Raw genomic sequence first — 27,050 nt, forward strand, 5'->3', positions numbered from 1 at the left:
GGCTTTGGTCAAGTGACTGAGCATTTCTACCACAGGCCACTTCTCTTATGGAACCATCAATCAAAACTAACTCAATTTCTAATACGAGCAGAACAAAAGAATAAGATAGGAAATTACCCTTTTCTTTGTGCTTTCTACAAAACTAGATCTTCAACAAGGGGTAGACATGGGGAAGAACTTTTTCTTCTCATTCTACATTATAAGGCTTTTTTCTAAACTATTTCCAGCTATAAAACAACTAATTCTAATTTGCATTTGAGCTTCAAGTCAACTATTTTTAGTAGACATTCCTCCCAGACTCTTAAAAATGATTGACATGAATTTTATATTTTCAAAGTTATTTCCATCTCAAGTTTGTTAAGATGCTTTCAAAGGAATTTTAATGAATATTTAGGAAAAGGAAGATAAAGCAAAATGTCTAGTTGCCATCTCACAGTAACATTACATCTACTTGAAGATTCCTGAATAATTTTTATAGAATTCTTATGATTTATATTTATTGACATAAAAGTCTTAAGATTTATTTGGCTAATTCTTGACCTAATTATATTTATTAGCATAAGTTAATTTCATTTATTAATTTTACTTATTAATTATCAATAAGTATCAATTATACTTATTGTCATAGAAGTCATGAGACAATTTGACTAATTTTTTTAAAGAGATGGGGGACAGAGAGAGAGAGGGAAAAGAGAATCGCAAGCAGGCTCCATGCTCAGCATGGAGTCAAACATGGGGCATGATCCCAGAACCCTGAGATCACAACCTGAGCTGAAATCAAGAGTCCCACGATCAAGCAACTGAGCCACCCAGGTTGCCCCATAATTTGGCTAATTTAGGAAGGAGAAAAAGAAGAAACAAGGAAAAAAAAATTTGAAAAAGAAAGAGGGAGGGGGAAATAGAAATAAAGTAACTAGCACTTTCATCCCAAGAGGCTTGTTATCGGTGCAGGTTTAATAATCAAAATATTATTGTGGAGATAGGCAAATGAAGATATGAATAATTTACTCCACATATCCATCAATGGATGTGGAAAATGGCCCCAAACCAATTCCACCGTGGTTGCTACTGACGGTCTCTAAAATAATGTATTCCACAATATTTTCTAACTCATAACTCATTCCACTGAAATGGCTTTCTCTTGGCTCTAATGGCTTTAGTGTAATTGGTATTTTAGTATGTTATGGCTTAAAAATACAGAGAGACCTAGCATCCCTAACATAGATTCCCTTAACAATGAAACAAAGAAACATCCAAAGGGTATAAGGCTAAAGCATTCACTACCTTGCTTAATGTTCCTAGACGCATAAAATCTTCCAGGAAGACATAAAAGTGTGACCATTGGTGAAAAAGCATGTATATATTAGTAGTTAGTGTCAATGAAACTATCTGATTCATTTTAATGGTGACTCTTTTACTTGGAGGAGTGCGACACTATATAGGATATATAGATAACAATTAAAGACAGATAAATTAGTACCAATATTTGAAATTCCCATTTAGGAATAATCTAAGAGCTGCCTCTTTCTCAGGTGAGATCACTACACCTGTCAAAGGAAAGCAATGAAGTTTTGGATACCACGATTACTTATAAGCACTCACAGATCTTTCCTAAATCAAGTCAGTTTCCATGGAAACAGGAATTATCTGCTCAAGTCTGACCTTTCCATTGCATAGTTTAGTTTTGACAGCTATGTGAGCACTGTTTTAGAAAGCACATATAATTCAGAAAACCTTATAAAAGACATACAAAGTAGAAAGTAATTAAAAATGAAAAGCTTTAAAAATGCAGTTAAGGTTATGGATTTTTTAAATGTAATTTAACACTTCTCATGTGAGATTTCTATTAAACCAGTGTTACCTTGTAATGTTCAAAAGCAAGAGATAGAACAAGGTGGAGAACTATTTTTATTATTATTATGGGGAATTTTGTTACATAAGTAAATATTAAAAAGAAAACAAAAGCTTGACAAGAAAATATCTCTAAGCATATAATGGAAACTCAATAATAACTTAAATTTGGGGACACCTGGATAGCTCAGTTAGAACAAGCAACTCTTAATCTCTGGATTGTGAGTTTAAGCCCCATGTTGGGTGTAGAGATAACTAAAAAATAAATATAAACTTAAAAAGTAACCCAAAAGGAATAAAATGACAACTTGGATGTGTAAGCAAATATAGGAGGTATATTCCATACATTTTACCATAATAATCTAACTGTTACAACTCTATGTCATTATCCTATATTTTTGGTTGCAAAAGGATCAAACATACTAAATGATTCCCCAATGTCATACATCAAGTATTTAAATTCAGGGTTTATGTCTTCAGGATTCAAAGCAAAACTTCTTTTAATTTCAGCCTTTAAGGTCATGAATGAATGAATGAAGTAATATCAAGTGGTAGCAAACTTTTTAGCCAAACTATTGAAAATCATCTTCTAAATTTAGTTAAATGTTATGATTCGAGAAATTATGGCCATATATCTATCTGTTTCTGCATTTGGGAAAGATGATTTTTAAAGTGTTTTTATTAATTTTCATATTTGCAAAGAAATTCAGGGACTATGGCTTTGGCACTGTGGTAGTAAATGAGAGAAAACCTGATAGATTAGAATTTTACAGCATAGAATCTCAGAAGCAGATAACATACTTATGGTGGTTGTCATTAGACCTTCCAATTCAATAAATAAAACTTACCCTCAAGTGTAGGTGATGAAAAGGCATAAAGTTATTTTACAAAAAAACAGTTAATTCTAGTTACTAAGTTTAACTTCCAAAGGAATGAATAGAAAAGAGCAGTCATTCCAACATTAAAAATATATATATACATATCTCATGAAGAAATAAAAGCTATCTGAGATGACTACCATGAAGGCAAAATAAGACTAATCTTTTTTTTTTCTTTTAAAGATTTTATTTACTTATTCATGAGAGACACGTAGAGAGGCAGAGACACAGGCAGAGGGAGAAGCAGGCTCCATGCAGGGAGCTGGATGTGGGACTTGATCCGGGGACCCCTGGGGTCACGACCTGAGCCAAAGGCAGACGCTCAACCACTGAGCCCCCCCAACCCTAAAGAGCCTTGAAAGACATCACAATGTAATTTCATTTATTTTAAGAAACAATTTTTAAAGTCATAAATTATAAAATAATTTTATATATAAAAAAACTTCTTTATTTTAATAATTTTAAACCTTTAAAGATTATTATCTTTTCACATTTAGGATAAAATTTAGACACTACACTGACAAATTCCCTCTCCCTTCCAGCTCTACTTTATGTGTTTATACTTTCTGATGTTATGACTTAAGTAAATATATTTATCATCTTTCTCAAGCTGAAACTTCTAAAAGAAATGAAGTTATAGACTGAATTTTCGTAGATGCAGAACATACTTTTTTTTCTGAAATGAATAAACTTACATATTTTTAAGATTCAGCTTCTATTTTCCTCCTCTTAAATTTGATACCTTAGTCCTTGAGAGGGAAACGACAACGTTATATAGGTTTGAAAACCGGCATCACAAAAAAGATACAAGTTAATGGGTGATTTTAGTTAGGACTCAGTTGAAATGCATGATGGCAAGTCTAAACTAACAGGAAAATAATCTGTTGTCAAACTCAGATAAATTTATCTGAGCCCATTCTGATTCAGAAAAATTTGGAGTGGACTTTAGGAAACAAATTTACCAAAATATTTTAATAAGAAAGAAGAGAGAGAAAGTTTCAATATCGCTCTCAGCATTTAGATTATATTTAACCTTTAAAATTGCTCTAGAAAGGAACCAGGACTCCTAGGAGAGGTGCGTGATTCCAGGACTAGGGTATAGGAAATATACGAATATAAAACATCTTTTTGGTGCTGGCGAGTGACAGGATATTCAAGGAGTGATAGAGACGCATCAGAAGGCTACAGGAGCTGGCCTGAGCGAGCAGACACTGGCCAAATCAGGGAAATTTTGAGAATCAAACGGGCTGCAAGGAACAGACTCAACCTGCACAGGGCTGAAGAGTGGAAAATGTTTGGGATGTGCCACTTTTAAAAAGGAGGCTGGTGCTGCTTTGTCTTGAATTAACTCTGTGTCCCTGGTTAAGTCAGTCTGAGGTAAATTCCTTCCTTTCCAAATGAAAATCTTTGTCTGAGTTTACATCCAGTTAAAAATCTCTAAGTAGGATCCCTGGGTGGCGCAGCGGTTTAGCACCTGCCTTTGGCCCAGGGCGCGATCCTGGAGACCCGGGATCGAATCCCACGTCGGGCTCCCGGTGCATGGAGCCTGCTTCTCTCTCTGCCTGTGTCTCTGCCTCTCTCTCTCTCTCTGTGTGTGACTATCATAAATAAATAAAAATTAAAAAATAAATAAATAAATAAAAATCTCTAAGTAGAAACAACTTCTAGAATAAAGGGGCGAGGAGTGCACTAGAAGCTCTCTCATCAACATTTTAACTAAACTAGACAAAATTATTAAAAGCCATAATTTAAAGTCTCCAGAAATTGTCCTATATAGCAAATGTAGAAACATTCATCCAAATAAATCGTCTAAATCTTAGTGGCCTATAATCTTTGAGCCATTCACCCTTCTCCGACTCCTTCCCACCCCAAGCTACATCTTACAGGAACTATTCCAGCTCTGACACAGGAAGGTGCAGCCGTGTAAGTGAGTTTTCTCTCCTTCCTCATGTCCCACTCAGGTTTGGTGTCAAACTAGGAAAACTCCTCACTCTGGGGTGAGGAGAAGGGAATGGGCAGCCTTTAAGAATGCCTCCCTCTGTGTCTCTGCCTCTCTGTGTGTGTGTGTGTGTGTCTCATGAATAAATAAATAAAAATCTGGATAGATAAAATCTTAAAAAAAAAAAAAAGAATGTCTCATCCTACTCCAAGCCCCGTGCTCCAAGAAATTCTCTTCTAAGAAGGGGTAGCTGAGAACCAGGGCAACCTTACTGCAACCACCTCTTACTCCTGGGACACAACCAGTCAGAGCAGGATGTGGAGAAGAACTGAAAACATTCCTAAGCCACAAAGAGATTGATCAACAAAAGGCAGAAGTTGCAATGGCACAAGGGACTTAGGCACGACCTTTGACCAACAACTGGCTGAGCAATGAGCTACTCTGACCTAGGCTGTAGGGACTGAATGTTTGTATTCCTCCAAAATTCCTCTGTTGAAACTCCAACCCCCAAAGAGGCTATATTTGGAGACAAGACTTATAAGGAGGTAATTAAAGTTAAGGAGGTCATAACTGTAGCGTCCTGATCCAATGAGATTGTTGTCCTTTAAAAAGAGACACCAGAGATCATTATTCTTTCTCCCTCTCTCACCACTGCGAGGACCTAGTGAGAAGTTGGTCATCTGCAAATCAGGAAAAGAGCTCCCACCAGAAAGTAGACATACAGGACCTTGACCTGGGGCTTCGAGACCCAAAACTGTACAAGAAAAAAAAAAATCTGGGATGCCTGGGTGGCTCAGTGGTTGAGCGTCTGCCTTGGGCCTAGGGTGTGACCCCGGGGTCCTGGGATCGAGTCCTGCATCGGGGTCCCTGCATGGAGCCTGCTTCTCCCTCTGCCTGTGTCTCTGCCTCTCTCTCTCTCTCTCTCTCTTTCTCTCTCTCTGTCTCATGAATAAATAAATAAAAATCTTTAAAAAAAAATCTGAGCAGGGATATCCAAGGTCACATGATCATACTCAAGAGGGAAATCAACCTCACAGAATCAGTTCAACCAAGTCACTAAGCAAATAAACAAATGACCAGCCCAAAAAACAAGATGACTCAGAAGTGGAAGAGTCAGCATCCTGTGTTGCTGAGACATGTTTTCTAAAATATCTCATTTTCAAGAGGATTATATCAAGACATGCAAAAAACAGAAAACTGTGACCATACACAGAAAACAAACAGACAACAGAAACTGCTTTTGAAGGGACCCAGATGTTGCAGTTAGCACACACAGGCTGCAAAGCAGCAATTACAACTATATTCAAAGAACAAAAACGGACCGAGTCTAAATAATTGAAAAAAGGTATGGTAACAGTATCTAATTAAATAGAACATATAAAAAAAGATATAAATTATTTTTTAAAAAAAACCAAATGGAAATTCTTTAGCTGCAAATATAATAACCAAAACGAAACATGTGGCATCAATATTAGGTTGAATTGGCAAAAAAAAAAAAAAAAAAGGGAACCGGCAAAATTAAAGATAGAGTAAAAGAGAGTAGGTAATCTGAAAAACAGAGAGAAAAAATGAAAAGGAAAAAAGAACAGAGCCACAGAGCAATGTGAGGTACCAATAAGCACCCTAACATGTATAATGGAGAACCCTAGAGGAGAGAAGGGAAAAGGGGCAGGAATTATGATAGTATAGGTATGAAGTATATTTTCATAAATTAAGAGGAAATACCTAGAACTATCACTAGGTGATAAGAGAAAAAAATAACTAAGATTATTAAAGCAATTGCAATTTTGCACTAGAATATCCACCAAATTGAACAGAAATTGGGTAAGAAAGAACAGAGAGACAAAAAAAAAAAAAAGATGTGAGACATAGAAATAAAAGGTAACACGGCAGGTATAAGTGCAACCACACCAATAATAACATGAAATGTGAATGGATTAAATATTCCAATGAAATACAAGACTTTAGACCGGATAAGGAAAAACAAGAGCCGATCTGTATATTGTCTTAAGAAGACAAACATTAGATCTAAAGATGCAAATAGGTTGGAAGGAAATGGATGAAAGACAGAGACCATGGGAAGAGCAAACCTCGGAGGCCTGGAGAGCTTGGCTAGTACCAGGAAAAGGGACTGTGGACCAGAAACGTCCCGTTTGTAAAGAGGGACGACGAAAACCTCATCCATCGGGAGCGAACATGCATGGCCCTGCAAGACGTCCCACAACCCATGAGGAACCTCGACGGAAGAGGGGGGTGACACAGCCAGTTCCAGGGTGATAACTGGAAACCTGCAGACCCTGTTCCTAGGGTTGGGTTAAACTCTAGGTGGGGGATGGAGTCCACCTAGAAACCAGCAGCGGTCTCTGCAGCGCACCTGCCGAGCATCCGTGGGGACCCCCCCCCCCCAGTGCTCAGGGAACATTCTCCCAGATAGGAAGAAAACGAGCCTTAATACATCTAGAGTAATTAAAATCATACACAGTATGTTCTCCAAGCACAAGGGAATGACCTTAAAAGTCAAAAACAAAAAGAAGTTTGGGAAGTTCACAAATTTAGGGAAATTAAACAACACACCCCCCAGTGACTAAGACAAAAGGGAAAAGATCATAAAGAAAATCAGAAAAAACTTAAGATGGGAGACAGGCAAGCTGGCAGGGAGCAGGGTCCTCGCCACACCTGCCCCCCACCCCGGCGACCTAGGGGACATCACGAAATCTGGACACCTACAAGTCTGCCCTGAGGTGTAGACAGAGGTCAGCCCCACCTACAGGGGGAAGGTGTTGGCCTCTAACAGGTAGGAAAGAGGAAAAATAGAATAGAGAAGAACCCGGGGGGGGGGAGGACCAGGCTGGTGGGGGGGACCTTGGGGACAGGAGAGCCCCAAGGGAGACGGGGCAGCCTGGGGACAGGAGAGCCATGAGGGAGATGAAGGGACTTTACTCAGCCATTAGAAATGACAAATACCCACCATTGGCTTCAAGGTGGATGGACCTGGAGGGTATGATGCTGAGTGAAGTAAGTCAATCGGAGAAGGACAAACATTCTATGGTCTCATTCATTCAGGGAATATAAAAAATAGTGAAAGGGAATAAAGGAGAAAGGAGAGAAAATGAGTGGGAGATATCAGAAAGGGAGACAGAGCATGAGAGACTCCTAACTCTGGGAAACGAACTAGGGGTGGGGGAAGGGGAGGCGGGCGGGGGTTGGGGTGACGGGGTGACGGGCAGTGAGGGGGGCACTTGATGGGATGAGCACCGGGTGTTATGCTCTATTGAACTCCAATAAAAAATTTTTCCAAAAAAAAAAAAAAGAAAGAAAGAAAAAACTTAAGATGACTAAAAATGTGAACCTGATACACCGAAACTTATAGAAAAGCTAAAACAGGCTAGGAGGAAAATCTACAACTACAAATTTCATGTTTTTTTAAGTACCTCAAATCAATAATCTTTCCATCCTGAGATATTGGGAAAAAAACAAAGAGCAAACTAAACTCAAAGCAAATAGAAGATCAGAGTAGAAATGAATGAAATATAAGCATAACTTGTTTTATTGCTGTTACTTTGTGTTTTGCAAATACTGCACTTTCTTACAAATTGAAGGTTTGTGGCAACGCTACAAGAACAAGTCTATCGGTACTCTTTTTCCGGTAGTATTTGCTCATTTCGTATCTCTGTCAACTTCATAATTATTTAAATATTTCAAACTCTCAGGCAGCCCTGGTGGCTCAGCGGTTTAGCGCCGCCTTCAGCCCAGGGCGTGATCCCGGAGTCCCGGGACCAAGTCCCATGTCGGACTCCCTGCATGGAGCCTGCTTCTCCCTCTGCCTGTGTCTCTGCCTCTCTCTCTCTCTCTCTCTCTCTCTCTCTCTCTAATAAATAAATAAAATCTTTAAAAAAAATTTCAAACTCTCTCATTACTATCGTATTTGGCATGGTGATCTGTGATCAGTGTTCGCCGATCTTACTACCATACGTACTTTGGGGCTCCGTGAACCGTGTCCAAATGAGATCGTGAACTTAATTAATAAATATTGCATGTGTCCTGACCAGTCCACTCAGTGGCGGTTCCCCTGACCCCCTCTCCTTGGGCCTCCCTATTCCCTGAGACCCAACAATACAGGAATTGAGCCAATTAGTGATCCTACAATGGGCCCTAAGTGTTCAAATAAAAGAACGACTTGCACCTCTCTCACTTTAAATCAAAAGCTAGAATTGGTTAAGCTTAGCAAGGAAATCATGCTGGAAGCCCAGATGGGCTGAAAGCTAGGCCTCTTGTACCAATCAATTCTCCAAGTTCTAAATACTAAGAGGAGGTTCTTGAAGGAAGTTGGAAAAGTGTTACTTCCGTGAACCCGGCAAATGATAATAAAGCAAAACAGCCTTTTTTGCTGATCTGGAGAAAGTTTCAGCAGCCTGGAGAGATTAAAACCACCAGAGCATTCCCTTAAATGCAAGCCACACACAAAGGAAGGTCCCTGGTCTGTTCAGATGTGGGCAGGCTGACAGAGCCGAGGAGGCTGCAGAAGGCAAGTCGGAGGCCAGCGGAGGTTGCGTCGTGAGTTTCAAGGACAGAAGCCATCTCCACAACACGAAGGAAGGTGCAAGGTGAAGTAGCAAGGGCTGACTGTAGATGCTGCAGCGAGTTATCCAGAAGATCCGAGTACACCTAATTAATGAAGGTGGCTACACTAAACAACAGTCTCAAAGTGGATGGAACCGCCTCCTATTGGAACACACGATGCAGGAATTCATACCGAAAGAAGTCGGTTCCTAACGTCAAAGTTTCAAAGTCCAGGCTGACTCCCTTAGTACGGGACGATATAATCAGCGACTTTAAGTTGAAGCCCATGTGCACTAACCATTCGGAATCCCCTATGGCTCCTAAGAATTATGCTCAACCTCCTCCACCTGTGCTCTGTGCACGGAGCAGTGAAGTCTGGGTCACAGAACATCTGTGTGTAACAGGACTTCCTGGATACTTTTTTTTTTATGGAAATATAGTTGACATAGTGTTAAGTTTCAGATGTACAATAAATATTTTAAACGCACTGCTGGAACCTACTGTTCAGAAAATAAAAGTTTGTTTCAAAATATTACCCCTAACTGACAAAGGCACCTTGTCACCCAAGCGTTCTGATGGAGACACAAGACATTAGTATCACTTTCATACCTACTAACACAACATCCACTTGGCAGGCCATGGGTCAAGAAGAAATTTCAACTTTCAAGTCTTATTTTTTTTTCTTCTTTATTCAGCTGTATAAACATGGGGACAGGGGTCCAAGCATGTATCACTTTGTGGAGACTAAAGCACCCTACATACACTGCCGAAAAGCTGCACCACCTGTGCCCCTATACCCTGGATCTGGGCCTCCTTAGCCCCTTGCCCCTCCAAGGTATCTGAATGGGACAAGTGAGGGTCAGCTGAGCATCCACAGGGAAGAAACAGGCATTGGAAGTCAAGCCTTGTTATTTAAGAAATCTGTCTCATAAAGCTATAGCTGCTATGGATAGTGATTCCTTTGATGGATCTGGGCAAAGCACATTAAAAACCTTCTAGAAAGGATTCACCATCTTAGATGCCATTAAGAAGATGTGTGTTTCATGGGACTAGGTCAAGATATCAACATTAACACGTTTGGAAGAAGTTGATTCCAACCTCATGGATGACTCTGAGGGGTTCAAGGCTTCAGTGGAGAAAGCAACTGCAGATGTGGTAGAAACAGCAAGAAAACTGGAATGAGAAGTACAACCTGATGATGAGACCCAAGTGTTGCAGTCTCATGATAAAACTTTTTTTTTTAAAGATTTTATTTATTTATTCATGAGAGACAGAGAGAGAGAAGCATAGACACAGGCAGAGGGAAAAGCAGGCTCCATGCAGGGAGCCCGACGTGGGACTCGATCCAGGGTCTCCAGGATCAGGCCCCAGGTCAAAGGTGGTGCTAAACCGCTGAGCCACCCAGGCTGCCCATGATAAAACTTTCAATAGATAAGGAGTTGCTATCTATGAATGAGCAAAGAAAGTGGTTTCTTGAGATGGAAACTACTGCAGGGGAAGATTGTGTGAAGACTGTTGAAAAGACCACAAAGGAATTAGAATATTACATGGATTCAGCTGATAAAGCAGTAGCAGAGCTTAAGAGTCCAATTTTGAAATAAGTTCTACTGTGGGTAAAATCCTGCCAAACAGTATTCCATGCTACAGAGAAACTGTTCATGAAAGGAAGAATTAATTGATGCAGCCAACGTCTTTAGTACCTTAGTTTAAGAAGTTGCCACAGCCTACCCAACCTTCAGCAACTACCACCCTGGCCAGCCCCCATCATCATCAAGGCAAGACCTTTTACCACCAAAAAGATTATGACTTGCTGAAAACTCAGATGATAGCCAGCATTTTTTTTAGCAATAAAATATTTTGTAATTAAGTTATTTACACTGTTTTTTAGACATAACACTGTTACATAATAAACTATAGTATAGTGTAAACACAGGTTTTATATGCACTGAGAAACCAGAAAATTCATTTGACTTACCTTACTGCAATATCTGCTTTATTGTAGTGCTCTGGAACCAAATCCACATCTCCATTGCACACCTGTAGAATATAGAAATACAATGAAGAAGGCCAACGAAACCAAAAGTTGGTTCTCAAAAAAGATAAAATAGAGAAAATTATAGGTAAAAATAGACAAGTTAATTAGAGTCTCAAATTACCGATCCTTTACAAACTTCCAAATTATAAAAAAGGAGAGAGCACTTCCCAATTTATCTTATGTGACCAGTATTATTATGACACCAAAATTAGGTAAATATATCAAAGAAAATAAAACTACAAGTCAGTATCCTTTTTGAATATATATGTAAAAATCCTCAATAAAATACTAGAAAATTAAATCCAGGAAAATATATAAAACATTATACACCGTGACTAAATTGGAGTTATCCAAGAAAGTGAGCTTAGTTTAAACATATGAAAATCAATCAATGTAATACATCATCTAAGTACAATAAAAGACAGTCTTCATGTGGTCATCTTAATGAGTACAGAAAAAGCATTTCATGAAATCAATGCCCTCTCTGAATAAAACACTATACAAATTAGAAATAAAAGTGAATTTTGTCAACCTGGGAGAGGATATCTATTTAACACCCCCAGCTAACATCATACCTGATGCCAAAGACTAAATGATTTATGCCCAACACTAGGAAAAAACAAGAATGTTCTCTCTTTTCACTTTTATTCACCCTTGTTCAGGAAATTCTAGCTAGGACAATTAGGTAAGCAAAAGAAGTAACAGGTATCTATATTTGCAGTAACATTTGCAGATGATAAGATTTTATTTATAGAAAACCCTAGGTAATCTGTTTAAAAGACTATTAAATAAATGAGTTCAGCAAAGTTTAAGGACACAAGGTCAATATACAAAACTCAATTATGTTTCTACACACTAGCAATGAAATTGAATGAATAATCAATTCATTTTTATCATAAAAAGGATAAAACCATTCGGCATAAACTTAACAAAGGAAATACATTTCTTGAACACTGAAAACTACAAAATATTGCTAAAAGGATTAAAGAAGATCTAAGAAAATGGGAAGTCAATGCATAGTCATGAATTGGAAGACAATATTGTTAGGATGACAATACTCCCCCAAATTTATCTATCTTCAGTATGCTTCCTATCAAAATATCTGCTTTTTTTTTTTTACAAAAATCGACAAGGTGATCTTAAAATTCATATGGAAATTCAAAAGAATCATAATAGGCTAAAGAATCTTGGAAAAAAGAACTCAACTTAGAGGAGTCACATTTATGCATTTCAAATTTTAGTAGGGAAAAATTTAGTACAGAGGTGTAGCGATCAAGATGGTGTGGTGCTGATATACAGACAGATATAGATAGGTAAGTGGAATAGAACTAAGAGTGCAGAAATAAACCCTTACATTTATGGTCAATTTATAGCATTAAAATTATTATGACTTTATAGTACTAGTAACATCTATCACCTCAAGTATGAGATCATGTTTCGCTCTACTGTAACAGAAGTAGCATAAAATAAAAGCAATCTAAGCTTTGTCACAGAAGCTTAATTTGCCATTCACAAAAGAAAATAAAATTAGAGAATATACAAGAAAGGAAAAAATAAAATGAAAATTTTAGTTAATACAAAAAAAAAGTTTGTTTAGTTAAAACAAACACAGAAAAGTGTTTGTTCTTAGAAAAGATTCGTAAAATTGAAATAAGCTAATAAGCATGACAGAGGAGAGAATAAGAAACCCCGAAATTATATTCTGCTCTGAAATTACAAGGAAGATATCACTGCAGATACTCTAGCTATTAATAAAGGGATTAAGAGAATATAATGAACATTTTAACCCAATAAATTTTTATAAATTAAATTAGATAATTTAAATAAATAAATTTACCACGTGGGCACAGGAAGAAATAGAAATAATAATCTTAGAGCCCTCCATGCAGCACCATTCCATGGGAGGATCAACAAGCCACAGGCGGAAGGCTGGTTACACTGAATGTCTTCCTCTCTGAAAAGGGCAGTGTCCCCCCAAATGGGATATATTGTGGCTGTAAGCTTCCTTCCTAGGGCCAAGGGATCCACTCTAGGGCAAGGAAGGTAAATGCGGGTAATAATTATGGTTCACTGGTTCTAATACACACAACATCGCCCACAGGCTGCTGTCCTTATAATAAGGGAACAGTTTCTGGAAATATATCTAAATATCTACTTGCCTGTGAAACCCTGAGAAGATGGTACACTATCCTTCAGTTCCATTTTGTAATAAGTAGGCCACCTATGGACAGAAAACAAGGGGTCGAAATAGGACTCCCCATGCTCTCCAACATGCCTGTTAATGTACCTGGGGAATTTGGGCTTCTTTTCCCTATAATATGAAGTTCTGTGCTTCTAGAGGATTTGGTTGGCTGAGCATTTTCATTAGGGGGTCTCAGTAATGGTCTCGTTAAATTTAAGGCTATTATGGCCTCCTCTTTACCCCAGGCTCCTCGTAACTATTGATTAGCAGGCAAAGAAAAGAGTTAACATGTTGGCAAGATTCACGGACTCTCATCATCAGAAGAGGTAGGTGTGTTACTATATAACGAGGGCAAAAAAAAAAAAAAACAAAACAAAACAAAACAGTAAGTAACTAAGTGATAAGCCAGGATCTCACTCTATATTTATATAGAATATATTCTATTCACTGTTATGGCTTTAAATGGACAGGAACACCAAAAGTGGCTCTATACAGGCATGATAACTAGGGATTTGGTCACCCCAGGTATGACTGTCAGGTTCACTCCAGCAGGCAAGGCTCTCAAACCAACAGTGATTTTCCTTGAAGAAATGGAAATGTGGAATTTGTGGTAGAGATAGAATGAGTATCAGTAACAGGCTTATTTAAAATCAGGGGTATTATGTGTTCCTAGAACACTCATCTTTAAATTTCCCCTAGAGTATGTCTGAGGAATCCTAGAGAAATTGTGCCCAGATGGAATGAATGAATGTAAGGAGCAAGATGACCTGAGCAATGTAAGCCCCAGACTACAGGGGAAGCTGTTGGGGCCCTACCCGCACAATCCCTTCGTTACCAGTGCAGCCATAGCCTAGCCACCCGCACCTGATGGCTCATAGCTTTACTCTTCTAGGAAAACTACTCATGTCCAAAGAAAATCACTTTCACAAGAAAGGCATGAAAACCCACGTCCTTTAGCTAGGAGGTGGCCTACAGACAATGAGTAACTTGATACTGAATACACACAAAGTTGTGCCTCTTGTCTCAAGTTTGGGCAATTTTATGACTGAGGGCTACTCATGTGGTCGACATAAGAGTAGAATAGACTGAAATATATGGATTATTAGCTCCCTGCCCCACTTCTATCCTGTTTCCCTCATTTCCTTAATAGGATTCTCCTAAGAACATTTCCTCAATAAACCGCTTGTATCAGAATTCATGTCAGGTTCTGCTTCCAAAGAATACGGACTAATTCCACTCAGAAGAATGAGTCTCTGACTTAGCAAAACAAAGAAATTGTAATATTTTATGTAGTAAAGAAATATTTTAAACCAATGACTAGAAAGTATTTAAAAATACGGTGATGCAAAAAGGTATATCTGATAAATATGAGCCCAAAAAAAGGATGTTTTTGTAACAATATTAAGCAATAAAAGGCCAACAGACATGAAAGGATAAACGAAGAATGGTCTATTTACACAACGTTCATTGGGCAATAAAATACTTCACAAGTGGACATGTGTATGAATAAAGAACCAGGGTAAGAACAGCTGATTCTCTGTTTATTTGTCAAACGGCTTGGCGCTAATTCTTTTATTTTACAGACTTCATTTTCTCCACTTTCACCATGTAAATCTCGGGATTTCCACATATCTCTAAGCACATACTAAAAGCAAAGAGCGGAATCTCTTCATTCTCAGTGATTCATGAATATGTTAAAACAACTGTTTCATTCCAGAGGACAATGTGAAATATGCACAGCCCTTTTTCTTACTAATTATCTCAGCTGAGGCTAATTATTTAATTTTTTGAGTCTTACTTTAATCACTCCTATAATGGGAAAAATTCCATAAATTGCAAGGCATTAAAAATCTCGAATGTCTCTCAAAGGCATATATTATAATCTCTCAACAACCCATACCTCTTTATCCTCCTTTTTTTCTTTTTTCCTTTCAAAGTAAAAAAAAAAAATCATATCATTTGATATTTTCCCCTCTCTTAGACCAATTAAATTTGAATTTCTGTGGGTGGAGCTTAGGCACTGCTGGTTTTTTTTTATGCCAAATTGTTTGTATAATTACAATGCTACTCTTCTGAAACTAATATTATACTATATGCCAACTAACGAATTTACGTAAAAACTTGAAACAGAAAACCCCACAAGGTTACATTAGGTCCAAGTGTACAATTTACTGATTCAACAATTCTATGAGTTACTCAGTGCTCACCATGATAATTGTAGTCATTATCTGTTGCCATATAACATTATTACGATATTATTGACTACATTCCTTCTTAATCCTGAAATATTTTTAACCCTAAAATGTTAATATTCTAAAATGATTTTCTAATAGGGCAATAAAAAAAGAATAAAATAATGAAATTTTATTTCAAAAAGAATCTCATTATTTAAAAATGTCTTCACTATTATTCTTACTATTTTAGATGCTCACTGAAATATGAAAGGGCAAAAATTAGATTTACGAATGGAATAGAAAAACTTCGAGTTCCACATTGTCAAAGACAATGTTTAAATTGTATTATAATATATTCAGAAAGATAATAAGTTATTTTCACATGTCAATAAGAACACAAAGGGGTATCTCTAGTCTGCTCGTACTATAATTTTGTTTCCTCCAAACTCAGTAGAGAAAGAGAGAGAATATATCACTTCATATTCCACATGAGATGGACTTATGTAAGCTAACAGAATAGAATTCCTCGTGTTGTAAAAAATGCATGATCACATTCTGGAAAAATCCTCTTAGGAGACAGTGTTTCTCACTGCCCCTGTCCCCTGTCAAAAATAGCAAGATTAGCAAATACCAGCCCTCCAGGTAATTGTAATGATAAACAGTACCAGAATTTTGATCAAGGAGTTAATTCTTACCTTGAGGAATAATGTAAGCCCCTAAAATACCAAGCTTCTGTGTTAGAAATAAGTAATGGCTACTAGGCACAGTCCTTATGTGTGCGGTTTTTATTTTTATTATTATTTTTATTTTTTAAAAGAGTTTATTTATTTATTCATGAGAGACACAGAGAGAGGCACAGAGAGAGAGGCAGAGGGAGAAGCAGGCTCCATGCAGGGAGCCCGACGTGGGACTCGATCCCAGGACCCCGGGGTCACTCCCTGGGCCGAAGGCAGGTGCTCAACCAATGAGCCACCCGGGCATCCCTGTGTGTGGTCTTTAAGATAATCAAACTTACTTGCTAGACTCTCTGAAATTGTAGGCAAGCTAAAACTTATAAAAATTAGTCATGAAGAAAATACATTCTCAGTTAGGAAGTAAATGGAAACGCTGCTCACCTCATACCACCGTTTCATCATCTGCTCCTAGAAAACAAGGGCTGCACTTCACGGTAGTCCTAGCTTCTAGGAAGGGAGGCTACTTCACCAGCTCCAGGTGGGCCCGTCCTTATCACTGTACCTGCCTCTATTCTGGAGACGATTTACTGTTACCGTTAACTCTCAGGAAGGAAGAAAAGGAAAAAAAAATACGTATTTATACCACGGGGGTATAAAGAGAATGGTTTTAATAACAAAAACCTAAGCTTGAATCCTGGTTCTGCCCCTTACAATACGAGTGATCTTAGGACAAATTTAATTAGACTTTTAAGTCCCAGTTTTTCCATGTGTGAAATGTAGTAACTAAACATACAGCATCATTGAGAAAAGAAAAAAAGTAAAACATCTAGTAGTGTTTTGCGAATAGTCTACACTCCATGACTGTGAGTCCTTATCTCCCTGTTCCATATGATACTCAAAATAGGGCACCCTACTGGAAAGAGCTCAAATGATTGATATATTATGTTAGATCATATTTGCGAAGTAAATCATTTAGACATATGTAAGATGGCATTAAAAAAACTCCCCTCTAATGACCTCTCATTAGCTAAAACCCTCTTCCAAGCTCCATACTTGGGTCTCTAACTAACTTTCCAAACTTCCACTTGGCTGTTCCTTAGATATTTCATAATTAATACAACTATGCTGAACTATTGATTTGTTCCCTTCCTCCCTTTTGTTTTTAAGAGCTTTTATTCCACAGACTTTTCTAAATCAGTGACTGGCCTCATCCACCACCCGTACACGTAAGCACTGGGCTACTCCTGACACCTCCTTTTCTTTCCCTAATCTGTCCAACCCGAGCCACTTTGATTCTATTTTGCAAAAAGTATATATCATCCATTTCTCTTCAGTTTTGGTTCAGATCACTGTCGTTTCTTCACGGAGTACTGCAGTAATCTCCTGACTACTCTCGTCTCTAATTATCTTGTCACTTTCCATTTCATTTTCCACAAAGTAGCTAAGGTGATAATTTAAAAGTACAAATTGCTTTGTTACTCGTGCCTACAGTTATCCAATGGCTTCCTTATCCACTTAAAAATTATAATATATTAAATATACCATAAATATATTCATATTTGATACATTAAATATTATATAAATATATCTAATATTATACAAAAATAACATATTAAATAATATATAAATATAATATGATAAATGTATTATAAATATATTTATATTTAATATATTCAATATATAAATATATTAAACATTATACAAATATAATATATCAAATATATAAATATATTAAATATGTTATAAATATATTTATACTTAATATATTAATATAAATATATTTTTAAAAATTATATAGACATATATATAGATAGATAGATAGATAGATAGATAGATAGATAGATATACACACACCTACCAGGCATTTTATGTTCCGACCCCTACCTCACTCCCCACACTCTTCTCATGAATGTCTTCTCCCTACTGATTGTCTCATCCTTAAGAGTCTCTCAGGTAACTTATATATGCTGTGTCTTTCCCACCAGGTGCCATTTATTTTACTTAAAAATCTTCATCACTCCAATTTTTCACATAATTAGCTTCTGCTAATTTTTTGAGTCTCACATTAAATTTCTTCTCAAAAACCTTTATGGCAACTCAAACTAATATCATATCTTCTTTTACTTCCTGTGAGGACACCTGTTCCTTTTCTGCTATTACTTTTTTGCAATATATTATTATATATACGAGGTGGGATTTTACTTCTCCTTATTTTCTCTTCTAGGCAAGGAAGGAATTCTTGGTGTAACATGGTAAAGAAAAAAAAAAAAAACAATGGCATCATATGTTCATTCATTCAACCAAACAACACATGAAGAGGTAGAAGGTAATGGTTGTGGCCAGGAGCAGTAGCTATCTGTCCAGGTTACTTGGGGAGAGACCTAAGATGCAATGACATTTAGCAGGGACAAGAATGAAGCGAGGGAGGAAGTGCCCGCGAGGGCAGGAAGCACAGGACAAAGTTCCTGGGCCGGGTACTTACCGTGTGTCTGAGGAGCAGGAGGGAGGGCAGGGTGAGAGGAGGCAGAGGGTGGAGAAGAGGGTTAAGCTGGGTCTCGACTGCATAAGGAATCACAGATCACAGCATGGGCTGTTTTATTGTAGCATCAACATCATTTTCTTATTCGAGGCAATCGATTTTGTGTTTCTTGTAGATTCTGCTGTTTGGAAAGTCCCAAGGCCTGATATCCCCCCTGCGTGGAAGGGCCGCTGCTCCTGGATGAGTCAAAAGGAGACCCAGAATAGGAGCACATCTGACCTGGAGCTGGGGGCGCAAAGGGCGAAGCCCAGAGAATAAAAGACCGAAGGGATGATCGAGGGGGGATAACAAAGGAGCAGACTGGGATCCAGAAGAGGACTTGTCAGGCACCATCTGGGTGGGCCTTAGTGGGTCTGAGAGAACCAGCGGCCACAGGGATGAGACGTTTTGCACCATCCCTCCAACTCTTTGGGGGCCCACAATCATCTGAAAGCAGTACGTCTCTCTAAGTATCCAGACAGCGCATCGCATCTAGACAATGCAAGAAAAGCCAAAGAGCTAACTTGGAAGGGAATCATCTACGTATTTATCGATCTGAGATGTGCTGTGTGACCTTGCATGACCCGTGAGAAACCCTATCACTAGAGCAGGACCCTAACACCACGCTCCCTCTCCTACATGTGGAATGTGCAATCACCTGGTGGAAGGAGGGGTGGCCTGGAGTTAGAGGCCCCCTGTCAGGTGGAGTCCAGCATGGGGCAAACAGATGGGAAATTACACTGTAAAACAAAGGACACTTGAGACACTTCCAGTTTCGGCACTGACATTGAAAGAGCTCGCTTAAAGGTTGTCCCTTCCTTCCTTACAACTAGAAAATAACTGAACAAACTGAAATGATTTTTCCTGGAAACATCAGTACATTGAGTTTGCAGCCAAACCACCATCCGCGAATCCAGAGACAAGTGAAAACAGAGAGTCACCGTCTACCGAGACTCCCCGTGCAGGGGGCCGAAGCCTCGGGAGTCACATTTTGGAAGAAACACTTGCAGAGTAATTCTGCTGAATCGCTGGAGGCACAGTGCCCATTAGAGTAAAACCCGACAAGTTTCTCACTCTCAAAAGGGAAAACCAGTGAAATCAAAAGCTGTTTTTTTTTTTTAAAAGATCAATACATTTCATAAACTTCTAGCCATGTTAACCAAGAAACAAAGAGAGAACACAAGTTATTAATATCAGAAATGAAGGAGGGGTCATCACTACTGATTGTGTAACATTAAAAAAAAAACATGATGAACTCTATACTCACAAATTTGATCGTTTAGATGAAATGGGCCCTTTCCATGAAAGGCACAAACTACGAAAAGCTCTTAAGAGGAAAAAGAGATAATCTGCGTAGGACTGTATCTATAAAAGAAATTATTTCATTGTAACATTGCAAAAAGTAAGCCGGTAAGCCTGTATGATTTTATGGTGAATTCTTCCAAACACTTAAAGAAATGACACCATTTCTCTAGCCTAGGATATAGAATAAGTGAGGTATTGAGACTTCATTATTTATTGAAGTAAAACAATAGGAAACGGAGTGGTTTCAGACAAGGAGGAGAGTTTTCTGGGAGAAGCCATGTATACTCACATTGTGATTAAACTCAGGCTTCTCCAGAGTTTCAGCATGCTCTGGGAAACTCTACACTTTTCAATTAATTTGTGCAAAAAGAGAAGAAAGAAATATATGAGGTCATCAGCAAAAAAAGCTGCTAATCAGATAGAGGTTATCTTATAATGGAAACCAGATGGCAGAGAATGACTCATATAAAGTTTAGTGGGAAAATGTGAAACTACGGTTGGTGATGAAAGAAAAGGGACAGGTCCAGGGTTAAGGTGGTTCCCTAACAGAGGAAATACATAAGCAGTTTTGCTGTTAGCGTGACTGTCGTGCACAGGAAATGACATAAATGATCACTAATAGTTGGGGAGTATGAAAGAATAATAGAAACTCACAAATTGACTGTGGATGAAACTAATATGCCCTCAGAAATCACTGAAAAATAATGTATGGTGAACTGAAAATTTGCAGAAGGAACGGGTGTTATAAAATGTTATAAAAAATGTTGATGTTATTCAATTTTGTTCAGCAAAACCACTGGCCACTAGAAGCCTATGAAGACAGGATTCAGACCTTCAAAACTAATAGCAATATGCATCAAGTCCTATACAGGATAGTCAGAACTTAGGAAACTATTTTATTGTTTATAAGAAAAAAAAAGACATTTCACATGTTTTTCTCTTAAAAGTCCTATCCGGGGCCTAGAAGCCCTGAGAGGATCCTGCAAGAGAAGCTGACCGGCAGCTCTCTACCCAACTTCAACTCTGAGCAAGAAAGAGATTTTGAAAACATACTGTTCCGGCATCAATACTGAGACAAACCAACACCATGTACCCCTCATCTGGTGCACTAGAAGGAAACAACATCGTGCCACTGTGATTCCTTCCAGAAATGCATGACTTGAATCTCATCATAAGATGCAACCCAACTGAATAAAGATCTGTAAAATACATTTCCCGCTCTTCAAAAATTAATTGGTAAGGGCAGGAAGCTTAAGAAAATCTAGATATTATTTCACAGAAAAGAAGGCTAAACAAATAACTAAATAAGTTTTGTAGCCCTAGATTGGTTCTTGAATCAGGGAAAAAATAAGTCACAAAAGATGTCACTGAGACAACTGATAACCTCTGAAATATGGAATACGGATTATACGAGGGCATATGTTAATACTAAAATTCTCTGGTTTTGATCATTGTATTGTGGTTATGGGAGAGAATTACGTTCTTTGTCTATAAAACAACACATAGTGGCAAAAAACACAGTATCTCCAACTTATTCCCAAAAATTCAGGAAAAAAATCCCATCTATTTATTTCTATGCATACAAGCAAATGGGGCAAAACGTCAACAAATTATGAATCTAAAAGAAATATGTACAAGCGGCCTGTATTATTCTTATACTTTCTCTGTTGAAATTATATAAAAATTAAAGTATAAAATTAACTTAAGCATTATATATTTCATTAACCTTAGGAATGATACGGTGCTATGAATTTTCAATAATTAGGTTCATCTTTTTTAAAGATTTCTTCATGAAAGAGTGGGGACATTTGAAAACTACAAACATAGCCTAAACTTTGTTAACAATGAAACACCATTCAGTTTATATTTTTTTTCAGTTTTACAATTTTTTGCTTTTACTTCCTGACTATACTGAAGTAATATATAAATGTTGATATGAAGCAAGGATTTTAATTTTCATCATCTCTCTATTTACCTCTCACACTTTCTTTTTCCCTGCCTTTATCAGCCTTGACATTTTTTGACAATTTACTTCCTTCTAATGAGAGATAAAAATAGGGCTTAATAAACATTGAACTTAATTTCTAGAAGTTTTGACTTAGGGTTAGGTTTTGTGTTCAAAACAGTATCCCTAGGATTCCTGTCATTACTCTTGCCTGACAGTTTTCTACTCAGATATTTTATCTGTTCATATTGCATTTTATAAAACATACGTGAAACCCCTCCTAACAAAATATTAGAAAAATTTGTTTGATATCTTGTCAAATTAATAAAAAATAGCACTTATAATTAATGTGGGAAATAGAGTAGAAGAAAAATATCATAAAACTTGATTGGAACTACATCTGCTCACCAAAAGAAAGGAATCTGAATAATTTTGATGTATAAAATCAGCTTTAAAAATCAATTAAGCTAATAAATAAAAACTAAAGACTGATTAAGCTCTTTCTTAATCAGGTTTCTATTTGAAAAACTAATATTTAAATAAGCACGTGTGATCATATTGCAAATAGAATATAACATTTTATTTGTAATATCTATGGCAAGTTATTTTTTAAAGATTTTACTTAAATTCCAGTGAGTTAACATACAGTGTGATATTAGTTCCAGGTGTACAGTAGAGTGATTCTACACCTCACACGACATCCGGTGCTCATTACAGGTGCCCTCCTTCAGCCCCATCCCCTAGTTCCCGTCACCCTACCCACCTCCCTTGGTTTTACTGTCAGTTTGTTCTCTTATTACTAATACCCAGGACGCTTCAAAAGGAAGCATCATTCCGTAAAATCTAATGACTGTAATAAAATCATCAGCTTTCATAGTGGTCATTCTGTAGTATATGCAAATATTGAGTCATTATGGTGTATGCCTGAGACTAATAGGTCAATTGCACCTCAATTTTAAAAATCAGGCTTTAGAGGTTGTTCTGAGATACACGCACCTGCACGTGTGTGTGATTTGATAACCAATGCTGTGTGAGAACTTTCAAACTACTCATTAATACATTTTCTAAGACAAGATTTTTTGGGATACTTCATCATTAGAGTGGCTGAATAAATTATGTTTTTCGTTCATCTTGCCTATTCACCTTGGAATATATCTGTTAGGATACAAAATATAGTTTTCGGCTGATAGGCTGAGGCAGAAACTTGAAAAGTAATCAACTAAATCTGCAAGAAAGTTCTCATCTTAATTGCATACTTTCAGATGTAAAAAGGAAAATTTCTGTTCATGAATATTTCTTGTAAATTATGACTTTCTTAGAATTCAGTAAACCGACATTAACATAAACTCGGTAAGCCTGGCACAGTACATGAATGAAGGTGTAGTGGACATAGACTTCATCAGACATCAGTTTGTTTTTAAACTTCTATTACTGCAGAGAAACTTGTTTAGAGACATGATGAGGATCAAAAATTATGCCTTCAAGTTAAGTCATAATTAAGTCGTAAATTAAATTAAGTCCTTATCAACTTTCACCACATCGAGGCTTACCACGGAAAACCTATCAGAGCAGTGATGACTCTGGGGCTACAGAGGGTCACTGATGGGACTCTTGAATCAACACATTGACACGGGCTCTCTTTCCATTACCTAGCCAAGAAAAAGACACCAAATCTTTCTCTAAGGGCAAATTAAATTTTTCTCCTAACTGTAACTGAATGAGCGTGTTTCCAAAAGCAAAATTAGCAGAATATCAAATAAGCTACAAGTTATATTTCTGTATCAACGGTGACTGGCTGTATTTCATATTTATGATCCTATTGTTTTGATTTAAATGCATGCATTAGATTAGATAAAAAAGAAAACGAGACTAGCTTTGTACTAGAACATGTTCACTAGCGCTTTAATCTGTCTAAACACTAAAAATAATAAAAAAATAAAAATAAATTAAAAATAAATTTAAAAACCAGACTTTTGTCTGAAGTTTCACGAACCTTAAAAAGAAAATAATTTATCAGTCGGGGGCATCATTTGATGTCCAGGTAATCTGACCACACATCACGCCGGGGCCATCAGAATCCTCTGGAGAGTTACACAACGGACTTCCCCGCTCTTGGCCTTCTCCCCTCCTGGAGGAGGCCACATGACTACAAAACCTCCTGAAGCTGCCATATTAACCGTCTACTTTCTGGCCCCCACCGAGTTTACGTTCAGTCCCCTCGTATAGGACGCATCACCTTTGCCCCCACATGGTGCCCAGTGTGGCAATGACCATGGGCTCGCGAGGGCCGCCCACAGTTATTTCCTATTACGTTACCCAGGGATGCATCCCAGCCTGCGATCATCTCATGCTTCTTTCCTTCCTTGTTTTTTTTTTTTTTTTTTCTGTTTCTTCCTCAATAATGTGAGATTCATAATTTCTCTCTGGCTCATGTGTATATATCCCTCTGTCTTAGCACAGTAACAGGTGTTCAATAAATACCTAAATAAGAATAGCAGTAGGAGTGGTAAGGCTCCAATGGTTCGCCACTGCCTGAAACACAAAATGCAAATTCCTTAATGTCAATAACGCTTTCTATGAGCTAACCGTGACCTACCTCTTGGCCTCTCTCAGTCATTAAAGCAAACTAGACACTGCTTCCCGAGCATCGCTGCATTTCTGTACCTGCAGATTCCTGGCCAGTGTTAGCTCGCCCAGGATGATCTTCAGGACGTGTCTGATGGATCATTCAAAGTTCCGAGCAAAAGTCTCCTGTTTCCTCTTTTCTTTTTTTTTGAAGAATCTCTGCATGCATCAAATAGAGTTTATCCCTCCTCACCTTGTGATCTCCCAACACGTTATTTATCTACCACCTGGCCAATAAGCATATCTGTTGTACTTGTGCATATTTCTACTCTCTTCACCAACCATGCATGGTGTGAGATCTGTGAGGACAGAGACCACGTAGTCTCACCTGCCTACATGCAGAACCGAATCCAGTAATTAATATACCATACTTTTTTGAATGGATACTTTAATTTTTACTAAGCACTTTATATTCCCTCCTAAAATAATACTATTAAAAATAAATTAAAATTTCTCAAATTCTCCGAATGCAATAGAACATAATGAAAGGGAATATCTGATGGATCTTAATGGTCAGGAACACGCGTAACTGTATGGTAGGTTTTGGTGTTTGTGGGCAGTGTGCTTACAAAGGTGGCGATGGCCGAGGACAGTGATCTTTTATGTATCACATACCACCTGCGATACTTTGCATATCAAACAGTAGACCATAGTGTTTGAGCGTTGGGTAAAGGTCACAACCACCTGAGAAATCATCTGTGCAACTGCATTAATAGAACTGAGTTGGAAGAAGACAAAGTATTTAAAATCCTCAGTTATAAGTTTATAGATGAATAACATGGGTTTTTGAAGTCGCATTTCAATCTCTTTGGTTTTTTTTCATTATAGTTAAATCAGATCTCAATTGTTCTCACCCCACACGCAAAGTATTATATAAGCTATTATTAACTAACCCTATTGTGGTAATAATTCCATATTATGTGTATCAAACGCGCATGTTACACACCTTAAATACATGCCATGTTATAATTCAATGATACCTCAATAAAGCTGGGAAAAAAGGTAGAGTATACTTAAGAAATTAGAGAGAGCAGGGTAAATTATTGGGGGGTATGTGAGGGAAACCCCGAAGCTTCCTTGTTCCTCCCGCTTCTTTTCACTGGGGGAAAAGCTGAGTTGAATTAGCAGAGTTCTTTCACACGTGTTTTTAGTTCTTGGAAAAGATTTCGTGTTCTCTAGGGGCTTGTCAAAGGACAACATTTCTCAGGAAGCTCACATTGGCCATTTTCGCTAAGGGCCTGACCAAGTCTTTCTGTCGTGCTCTAGTTGGCTTAGAACCGTTACTGGGACACATAGCTCCATGTCCACAGGAAAAGGCATCCCAGGGCCTCCTGCCAGATTCACTCCAAACCACCATTTTGACGGAAGTAGTGTATTTTGGGTGAAAAAATTAATTCGTAAAAATTTAATTTCCAGATATCATTATGGATGTACCCCCCCCCCTTTAAAGGAAATTCCTTAAAGAGAGATTTCTAATTGTTAATATTTAATTATTAAATTGCCTACTTGGGAAGAATGATCTCCTCCCAAAAAGCTAGACTGAGGTCCCAACCCCAGGTAATGGTGAACGGGACGCTATTTGGAAATAATTTCTTTGTAGAAATAATCAGGCAGGATGGGGTGGTTCAGGATGAGGGTGAGCCCTAAGTCCAGCAGCCGGTATCCTTGTGGAGACACAGCCAGGGGAGCAGAGGCCACTGGAGGAAAGCCTTGGACGCCAGAGCCAGCGGTGAGGGGGGCTCTGGACGCTGGGCACCTCCAAGCGCTGCTGGTTCCACCTACACCCAGGAAGACGCAAGGAGGCCATCTTCCCTCTGGCCTTCAGAGGAAGCTCAACACCGCCGACACCTTGATTTTAGACTTCAGCCTCTAGGACCACGGGAGGATGAATTTTTGTTTTTTAACTCAGCTTGTGGTAATTTGTTGGAGTAGCCCTAGGATCGAACATGGCGGGATGGCACCAAGCAACTGCTGTTTAGACGCTGGTCTGCCTTTCCAGGGTCTTCAAAAATTCATCCAAGGGACTTTAGTAATGACTCAGTTACCTGGGCTAACTTCTCTTTCATCTGTACCTCCTGGAAAGCCAGATCCCATTGTCTGTTTTATGATGTTTGTTATGATGGTTCACGACAGTCCCAGAAATTCTCATGCGTTCAGCTCCTTGGGCTGAGTCACAGGAACTGTGGATGCCTGTGGGACTGTCACACTGACCTCCTCCTGGGACAGGGAGAGAGCAGGTACCCACAAGAGTGGGGGGAGGAGCAGGACAGGGAACAAATCCCAAACCCGCCTCCCCCTCAGTCCAGTCCCTGGAGCCTGAGCCCAGGATCTGAGCAGAAGCCAAGGGCTGGAGGCCCAACCGGC

General features: G+C 38.2%; 1 long non-coding RNA gene across 1 annotated transcript in view; it reads right to left on the minus strand.

Annotated features, from left to right (window-relative positions):
* LOC129498727 (uncharacterized) overlaps window positions 1-27,050 on the minus strand; it is a 75,684-nt gene that overhangs the window by 43,194 nt on the left and 5,440 nt on the right. Inside the window, exon 2 of the long non-coding RNA XR_008662188.1 lies at window positions 11,204-11,265. This is a non-coding gene — a long non-coding RNA (uncharacterized LOC129498727). The remainder of the gene's footprint in view (window positions 1-11,203; window positions 11,266-27,050) is intronic.

This window comes from Nyctereutes procyonoides, unplaced genomic scaffold, assembly GCF_905146905.1.
Source record: "Nyctereutes procyonoides isolate TBG_1078 unplaced genomic scaffold, NYPRO_anot_genome, whole genome shotgun sequence".
NCBI lineage: Eukaryota > Metazoa > Chordata > Mammalia > Carnivora > Canidae > Nyctereutes > Nyctereutes procyonoides.